The 9931-nt window shown below is 41.9% G+C and overlaps 1 long non-coding RNA gene across 1 annotated transcript; it reads left to right on the top strand.

Annotated features, from left to right (window-relative positions):
* The first annotated feature begins 1448 nt into the window (after positions 1-1448).
* On the top strand, positions 1449-9721 carry LOC142142633 (uncharacterized). The gene is made up of 3 exons (XR_012689252.1): positions 1449-1829; positions 7995-8152; positions 9640-9721. It is a non-coding gene; the product is annotated as an uncharacterized LOC142142633 (long non-coding RNA).
* The last annotated feature ends 210 nt before the right edge of the window (positions 9722-9931 follow it).

A 9931-nucleotide genomic window follows, 5' to 3' on the forward strand; every position in this document is an offset into this window, starting at 1 on the left:
TTGGCACTATATCAGGATACATCTTGGATAGGAAATGTCCTGACGATTGATAAAATGCAAATCAAAATATTTCCATTAAAGAGAAGATAATTGCTAGTATTAAAGGGGTAATCAAAGTAAAGCATTATTTTTTTATATTATACTGTAGTAGTTGACAAAATATACTGCTTTATTTTTCATGGTTGACAGAACAGATGCATCTACTCAAAGTTTCAACTGGTTGATGCTATAACAATGAGAATAGAAATTCCTATTTTCTGGTTCAGAGTGTAAGCACGGGGGGAGAGGGGGGAGGTCCCTTTACAAATTACACTGAGTGCACACCCCACCTTGGTTTTGCACAGGCACCCTTGGATGATCTGCTCAACGCACCTAAAGGTTCATGTCTAGCCTTTGATCTCTATAGATACCTTTACAACCTAGAAATACGGCTATGTGTGGATGGGAAGAACTCCAGAGGTGCACTGTGGAGCAGTGAAACCAAAGTTCACCCTCATACCACTTTAATACTACTGCTGTCTATAAAATAATTAATTCTGTTTGCCTTGTAAAATACTGCTTTCTGCTGCTAGGACTGCTTATGTGTACTTTATAGCTTATATTAATCATGAGCGTGTGGAAATGTTGCATGTGTGAAGTTTATTACATTGCAGTTAGTATGCCCATTAAATGTATAGGATGAGGCTCAAAGACCACCACCTCTGGGCTGGTACAAAACTTTTGTGAAATGGAAATGGCTATTCACTCCTTCGCTCTGCAAGGAGTTGTCATTTGGTGCTTTGCAATTTACCTCCACTGAGATTATGCACAGCAGAAAAAGCTATTGTGTACATGATTAATTAGTTTACAACTCCCGTTTTTTACATCTCCTTAGAAAAAAATGTGTTATTATCATGGAAAAGGCTTTCCTGTCAGTATTTAATGGGTCATTTAATAACAGTTCTAATTAGTCTGCAAAGTAGACTGACCAAAGCTAATGTCTGATAGATTGTTGTCTTGTATATTTGTACTGTTTACACGTCATTAAACATCTACTTGAGCACGGCCCATGTACGTCTTTGAGACAACATAATTAAACATAGACAGCATTAATGGCTACCCAGAGGCGGACTGGCCCAGCTGAGGGGACCGGGGAAATCCCAGGTGGGCCACAATGACTGATAGCCACACACCCTTCCCAACAAACACCGGGGCCACAATATTGTCCAAATGTAAGCTGTCACTGTGCTGCAGGACTTGTGTCCCCAGTTCATGACTCCCTTGCCGGTTCTCACTTCTCATTGGTAGTCAGTGGACTGCCTCCTGCCCATCACGGCCTGAGCTGACTACAGCAATGCCTGCTAGATACAGTCTTAGTCTTAGTGAGTTACTACCTCAGGTGAGGTTGTCTCTTGCAGGCATTGCTGCAGACAGCTCAGGCAGTCAGTTCTCACTATGCCTCAGGTGAAGTTGTCTCTTGCAGGCATTGCTACAGACAGCTCAGGCAGTCAGTTCTCACTATGCCTCAGGTGAGGTTGTCTCTTGCAGGCATTGCTGCAGACAGCTCAGGCAGTCAGTTCTCCCTATGCTTCAGGTGAAGTTGTCTCTTGCAGACATTGCTGCAGACAGCTCAGGCAGTCAGTTCTCACTATGCCTCAGGTGAAGCTGTCTCTTGCAGGCATTGCTGCAGACAGCTCAGGCAGTCAGTTCTCACTATGCGGAGCTCCCTGCATCAGAGAATCGGCACAGTCCAGGAGCAGAAGAGGGTGACATATACCCTCATAACCCCACATAAAGACCAGCAGAAAGGGAGACTGTAACAGCCGTCTCCCTCCCATGGACTTAATAAGGTAGGAACAGTGGCACTTACATATATACTCATTTATGTGTGGTCTGTGGTTACAGTGAGGCTGTCTGACAGTGTATATGCTGAATGAATTAATTATTACTAAGCATTACTTAATAGCCAAAAAGCCAGACAGCCTCTATCTCTAAATAGCAGGTCCACCAACTGAGTGACAGTGATCCCGCTGTATATTTAGTCTAGGTAATACACAGAATGTAAATGTTAAAATCACTGATAATAAAAAAGTCACTAATTGTTGTGGGACCGTTCATAAATAGATTGATGGGGAAGGAATAAGTGGTTATGATGGGGTAGGGAGTAAAGGAGTAGACACACCATTTTCCTCTGTGAAACGTTGGAGTTATGGGCCCAGCCCATGCAATCTAGCGACAATGTGGAGAGACACCGGGCTACCTGCTCCTTTAAAATGTGGACCCATGAAATTAGGTATTTGTGAAATCAAGTTACGATTGTTTGGCTGAACAGATTAGTGCAGTTACTGTTCCAGTTAAGCTTAGTGATATGATATGGAATGATAGTTTTGAACTAGTGCAGGGTTACAATGAACAGCAGATTTTCCTGATTTCTCAATTTGGTTCATGATGCTATTGACTTCTGGGTATAAAACATTACAGCCCTTTACAAAGATCTTTCAGCTTGTGTAGGCTGTAATTATCAGACAGCCAAAAAGAGACTTGCATTCCTCATCAATGGAAAGTCTAAAGGGCCTATTAATCATTGTGTGATAACTGAGTTCTCTCAATAATGTCAATAATAGACCACACTGCAAAGCGTTTTGTTAGATTTCTGATGGCACATAAGCATGGGGAAACCTATTTACTATGAACAGCAGTGGCACAAGTACCGCCACAGTCCTCTTATTAATATTGCCATCTCAGCAGTGGATAATAGGGGAAAAGGTGCTCTTTTTATTTAATTACAGTTTTCCCCCCACTGAAGTCCCAGGGAATTATTTATTTGTTTACATTTTTTAAAAATTACTTTGTTGTTAATGGAAAGTGGAACCGGAAGGCAAGTGCTTGCTTCCAGCTCCACCGTGCATGTGTGAGCCCCAATGCAGGGCCCTCTTAACAACATCTTGGGCCCCCGGGCAGAGTAGTGCACCGGGGCCCCTATATATACATGTATATATATAAAAAAAATATATTCTATATATGGGCCCTGCAGCCCAGGGGGGCCCGTCGGAGGCAGCAGAAAAAAAAAAAACGTGGAAAAAAAAAAAGACAATACTTACCTTGCGGTCAGCTGGCGATCCGGCTCCTTCTATGGTCTGCTCCTCCACGGAGCACCTGCCCATTGTGCCCAATGGGAAAGACGGCCCTGCCCCAATGCCAGGGTCACCCACGTGCAGAGGCATCCTGGACTGGCTGGCGAAGCGGTAACAATCCTCTTACTGTTGCCAGACAGTATCGTGGGGGAGCTAAGTATCACTCATCTGCACCAGCCAACTATTATTGGTTAGTTGCAGATTAAGATTTAAATATAGAAAATCTATGTTATCAACGCTTTGATGAGTAGCGATAACATTTCATAAAGCACATCACACTAATCACACACATGCAAATTTGAAAGTAGGTCTGGAAAACAAGGCACAACCCCCTTTCATAGGAGCAGATCCAATAACTAGTTAGTGGGCGTTCGTCTTGAAGTGCAGTTGGCAGACAAATAGATGCACTTGTGCAAATAGAGAAACATTATGGGTCTGCATAAAGGGCTCACCGTGTATGTTCCCATAAACTTCACATCAACCTTAAACTCTAAACATTTGCATGCAAATAAACACACGGAGACATGTATAAGTTACTAAAAATTGCCAGAACTTTTATTATGATTTTGTATTAACTAAACCTATGGTGGCGGAGAAAGGGCACTGCGACACAGCTCTCAAGCTGATAACACTAGATCACATGGGGACTGGCGCAAACCGCCGTAAGTCCACAAACCAAAGGGGACAAATCCCAAAAGGAACAAATCCCATCACAACTTGCGCTGAGTTGGCGTCAGAGTGACTGCCCCTTTCAAACTCACGCTGCCCTCCCTCACCGAGCCGGACAGGGACCCTCCTCACCGAAGGACCAAAAAAGGAGTTACTGGTGCCTCTAAGGGGACAGTGACCTGCGACCAACTACCTGTGCGCCCACTAAACAGCCGCTGAACGCAGTGCCTTCCTACCGCAAACGTTAACATACAAGTACTTAAACTGAGGAGTGGGTGGGTGGGATCTCGTGCTGCCGAGTGAAGCAGACCTGGAAGTACATCCTGCTATATTCAATCAAGGTCCCTCCCACAGGTGCTGCCATTGGTTGGGCCCAACCCTATGTTAACCCCTTCAGGTAAGTGTTCAGCTTGCTACAAACACTGTCGCCCTTTAAGTGCGTTTATCCTAAAAGCCTCACTTGTCATTTTTTTGTAGTTTGGAAATGCCACATACAGTGTGCAGAAGGGGGGGAAAAACCAACAAAAAAATTAAATATAAAATTGTGGAGACATTATTTGCATTGAGTATGACGGCCACATACAAAGGCAAGAACTCAAAGGGAAAGAGTACATCAGACCTGCTGGGACTTTCACTGAGAAATCACTACAATCACTTCCAGCTGCATAACATCGCTCGCATCCGACCCTTCCTCTCCCAAGATGACACCAAATGTCTTATTCACTCTCTGATCATCTCCCGCTTGGACTACTGCAACCTCCTCCTTACTGGCCTCCCCCACTCTCATCTCGCTCCCCTACGATCTGTACTTAATGCAGCCACTAGGCTCATCTTCCTTTCCTGCCGCTCCTCTTCTGTCTCCCCCCTCTTCCAATCCCTTCACTGGCTCCCCTTCCCCTACAGAATCCTGTTCAAGCTCCTCACTCTTACATACAAGGCCCTCACCAACTCCACAGCACCCTACATCTTCTTCCTCCTCTTTACTCATGCTCCATCCTGCCCTCTCTGTTCTGCCAATGACCGTCGCCTCTCTTCCCCCCTGATCACCTCCTCCCACGCGCGTATCCAAGACTTTGCCCGCGCTGCCCCCCTCCACTGGAACACGCTCCCTCCCTCCATCAGAACTTCCCCTAATCTGTCCAGTTTCAAACGGGCTTTAAAAACCCACCTTTTTCTTAAAGCCTTCCAGTCTCCCACTTAACTTCCTACCTTTACTTCTGCCTCTTCCCCTCTTTCCCCTTCCCTTATCCTTATCCTCCGTTCTTCCATCTCTCCCCTGTGTCTCTCTGTTTGTCTACCCCACCCTTAGATTGTACGCTCCTTTGAGCAGGGTATTCTCTCCTCCTGTCTTCTCCACTGTTAACTCTGCTCTATAGCTACTTAGCCCTCCTCCTTGAGGACCCTCTTCCCCCCCCCCCCCATCCCCTCTCGCTCCCTCCTCTCCCCTTCGGAGTTACCCTGTCATCCATCCGTGCCTTCCCTCTTGGACTCCGTCGTTGGCGGACCTTCCCCTCTCCCCTCCTCCGCCCCTCTAGCTGTGCTTTGAGCTCACTGAGTTACTGTGCTTATTGTTTACTGTACTGTGCTGTCTCACCTCGTATTGTAATCTCGTTTGTCCCTGTACGGCTGTACGGCGCTACGGACACCTAGTGGCGCCCAAAAAATAAAAATGAATAATAATAATAATAATAATTACCTAACCTTAAATATTTAGCTACAAAATTAATGAAAGCTAACTTTCCTGAAAGATCATTATAGTATCGCTGGTGTTACTTATTTTGCCCTATTTGCCCTTAATAATTCCCTGGGGTAAATGTATCAAGCTGCCAGTTTCTGCAGGGTTTGAAAAGTGGAGATGTTGCCTATAGCAACCAATCGGATTCTAGTTACCATTTGTTAGAATGTACTAAATAAATGACAGCTATAATCTGACTGGTTGCTATAAGCAACATCTCCACTTTTCAAACCCGCCAGAAACTCACAACTTGATACATTTACCCCCCGACTCTAAATGAGTAAACAGCTTCTTATTTTATTGTATAGCGCAGTAATCTTTTTACAGGGTAAAGAAAACGAGGATGTCAAAAGTCACCAAAGAGTTCTTTTATCATACAAAATCACAATGCTGCAGGCTGACTTTTATACAGAGCCCGGGCTGTGGGTGCTTGGGTACTCTCAGTGATTGTGCTGCTGCTGCCACTAACCATGGCTATGTACTGCATTTTTCAATCATTTCAAAAATCTGGCTCCTATGTGCAGAGCACAGAACTCTAAAATGACTCAAAATACCCTTATAATCTCCTACACAGTCTATATTATTCCTGATAGCAAACACTTGTTTCCAAGTGAGTGATATCAATGAAAACCTATATCACTGCACCATTTGTAAGTATAATATTTACAGGTTATACATATATTGGGATTTCGTGGCTCGATAGCCACCAACCTCCTCTGTATTTTGTAATAGCCATATAGTGTACAGGACTTGATGAATTAAAAGATTTAAATGTGACTTTTTTATTGAAGTTCAAAGTTGGCTCTGATATTTATGCTTTTCTTAGTAGCAAGTTTTGTACCATGCTAACCTTACGCTTGTTTTCAAACACACCTGCACACACCTCACATGCTAGTGTCATAATGATGAGTTTTCCACAGGGATTATGTCTGTGAAAATCATAGTTGAAAATCTCTGCAAAGATATTCCCAGCTCAAAGGAGCCTTAGCGGTCTATTTATGAACCATCGTATTTTTCTCATGTTAGTTATCATTTCGTATCTATTTAATAACAATGGTCAGCCAGGACAGCAGCTCCAATACGAGACTGTGCCAGTGAATAGTTTATAGTGAAGTTAACGCATTTGCGATCAGAGACATGAAGACTGGAGAGGTCAATCTGTAGAAAACACATAAGTGGCCACTAGTGCAATAGGGATATTTAATCCTCTAGCACTGACCCAATTAAATTTAATAATGCCATCATACTACCATGCACATAAATAGATTACACAAAGTTTAATATGTGTAATTTTTTAAATCTGTATACTCCAATTACACCTCTTTCAAAGAAACCTTTGGTCCTCTGTGGGGCTGGCCATCCCTTCAACAGCACTGTATCAGGGGACTACTAAGATTGCATTCCTCCCCCTTTGGGCCCTTCTTATCCCAGTCCGACACTGTGGGTACCACATGCTCCCGGACACTATTAATGCAAGCGGGCCAACAATGAAAGTCCACAATTCCAGTGAGTGGCCAGGAACTAAACAGATTCTGCTAGTCCCATCACTTGCACACAGTGCTCAATGCAAGTGCTGTGTTCTGCATGCAAAAGTGCCTGAGCAGTCCCACATTCAGGACCAAGTAGTTAGTAGTAAAGTTGAGTATATTACTAGAACATCAGTAGGATTCCTTTAGGTGTGGGTAATCCTTCGCAGAGAATTTTCAGATCGGAACTCCTTCACGTTAACACCATTAGATTAAATGTAACCTCAAATAGCTTAAAAGACCACATTGGTCATTGTGTGAACACTCATACAAAAAATTGTGTGAATGCCACACAGAATCCTAGCCCCCCTTAAATGGCCAAAATGGTGCCAGTCCCACTTTTTTTGTTCTCCCACTCTCAGCTAAATCTCCACTTGTTTTTCCTCTAAGGATTGATTCATTTGGGTACACGAATAGTATAAGGGTAACAAAAAAATAATTTTGAACTAAAATGCAGACAGTTGCTCTTGGACCATATAAGAGCGTCAGACCATGTATAAACTTCATACATTTATTGTACACAGAAGAAACACCTGACTAAATTTGGGGTAAATATTTGCAGAATTGTACAAGTAACTAGGGCACAAATCATGGAAAATTAGATTTTTTTTCCCAATGTATCCCTGTTTTTCCTATTTATGTCCTCAAAATAAGAAATCATTTTATTCTGCTAAGAAGCCCTATTTTCATGATAAAAACAATATAAAAATAATTTATGAAACCCGAAATATAAAAATGTTTTTACATGTGAAAAAGACACATCGCCAAAACATGAAAATTGTCCTGGTTAAGTTGAGGGGAGATGGTCGTTAAATATACAAATGTATAAAAATGTAACTTCTCATGATGGCTCACAGTTAGTTCAGAAGTTACAAACCCTGATAAATATGTACAAATTTCTATTCTATGTAACATTAAAGGACAGTGAAAAAATATTTTTTCCCTTTTCAGAATCATTACGATGGGCACTGCAACTTGAAATAGGGCTTCTGTCTGAAACTGCTGAGACTAGTCAACATTCCGCAATAAATACCCAAACATTCTATCTCCTCCAATAGAAGACTGCAACATGTACATATGCAATTACCCCTGAACACAGGCATGAGCAGGTATGTATTGTCAAATCAGGGTGTTGGGCATGACCCGGTGGGCCGTTGCACTGTGGACCAGTGCTCAGCCGCAGGAATTGAGCTCTGAAGCAGTTTTTTCCCAAGTCTGCAGCATCCCCAAGCTATAGCACCATATATTTGGCCAGTTAGCTGTTTGTCTTGTTGAGCGCTGTATGGGTGGTGTCTTGATGTCCGTGGTCTCTGTTGTGATGTAGAGCCAGAGCCGGGGTCTGTATGTTTGTTGTAGAGAAATTTAGATGAATCACAAGAAGAGAAATACCTAGGAGGGCTGCAGAGAAACATATTAGTGTCAAGTAGAGTTAAAATAAGGTTTTAATGGGAGGAAGGACAAGTGCATGATAAAGGTACAATGACATGAGTCAAGAAAGAAGTAGAGTAGAGTTAGGTTAGAAATAAACAAAACTGGAGAGAGAAAGGGTAAGTTAGAGGGGAGTCGAAGGTGGAATAAAATATAGTGTGAATAAACTAAGTGAAATGGAATATAAAGGTAATAATATTTGGTCCTTATGAGTAGAATAGAAGAGACATACAAGTCAAAATAAAAAGCAAAGAATAAGGATACAAATAGGTATATGAATGGTGATAGTAATGGTGAGAGGGGTAGTAATATTAGTGTAAGGGGTAGATATCGGACAGGATGTGGATGTAAGTTGGATAAATATGATTAAATATGATTATTATGAATTGGGTTTAATAACTGTAATGGACTGATAGGGCTGTAGCTGAACAAGCAACATAGTAAATATGGATGTCTTAGTTAGGGGGCATAGAAAAAGTGTGACCTCAGTGGTGTGCTAATAATGGGAGCTAGAGTAGACCAGTGAAGACTAAGAATAGTGGGGTTAAAGCAGAAGCAGTGAATGATAAAAGTGGGTAAAACAGTGTGAGTGGTAATTATAATAACTGGTAGATTATAAATAGTAATAATGGAGAATAAACAGTATGTGAATAAAGTGTGATAAAAAGAACTCAATGAAGTGAATTTAACAAGCTGCAGGTTTGAAAAAGTGGAGATGTTGCCTATAGCAACCAATCAGATTGTAATTATCATTTATTTAGTACATTCCACAAAATGATAGCTAGAATCTGATTGGTTGCTATAGGCAACATCTCCACTTTTTCAAACCCGCAGTTTGATACATTTACCCCAGTCTATTCTTTACATGGAGATGCTGTCAAAATTTTTAATTCATCAATGCAAACATTTTAATAATCGCAATACTCTTAATAATAATGCTGTGATGCTGTTTTCTTTGTATGTCTGTATTGTCTCTCTAAACTCCAAGACAGCTCTAAAAGTCATGCTTATCCGCTAAATAATTGGTTCTTCAACTGTGCAAAAATGTTTTAGGTCTTTCTGTGTTCTGTTTAATAAGTCCAGTCACTAGGAAGAGGATATGTGCTTCAGATTTTGTTTGCCGTTTAACAACTCTTATTAATGAGAGTGTATAAAATAACGAGTGCAGCTATAACCTCACACCACAAAGTTCTCAAATGCCTGGCACCAGTATCTTATATAATGTCCTTGACCACAGCCACAGAGCCCAGCATGAGCAATCATATAGGTGGTAAGCTCTCGTTATCCTGATGAGGTTGCACGTTTATCACCAATACATTTTGTGCAGACCTCATTGTCAAAGATATTTCTTGGCAGGATTCTGCCAGGAAACATGTAAATGGGGGATCTGTGAAAGGAACCAGAAATAAATCACTAGGGCAACACTTGGCAAGGATAATCTATTGTGAAAAAACCTCAGG

This window comes from Mixophyes fleayi, chromosome 3, assembly GCF_038048845.1.
Source record: "Mixophyes fleayi isolate aMixFle1 chromosome 3, aMixFle1.hap1, whole genome shotgun sequence".
NCBI classification, from domain to species: domain Eukaryota; kingdom Metazoa; phylum Chordata; class Amphibia; order Anura; family Limnodynastidae; genus Mixophyes; species Mixophyes fleayi.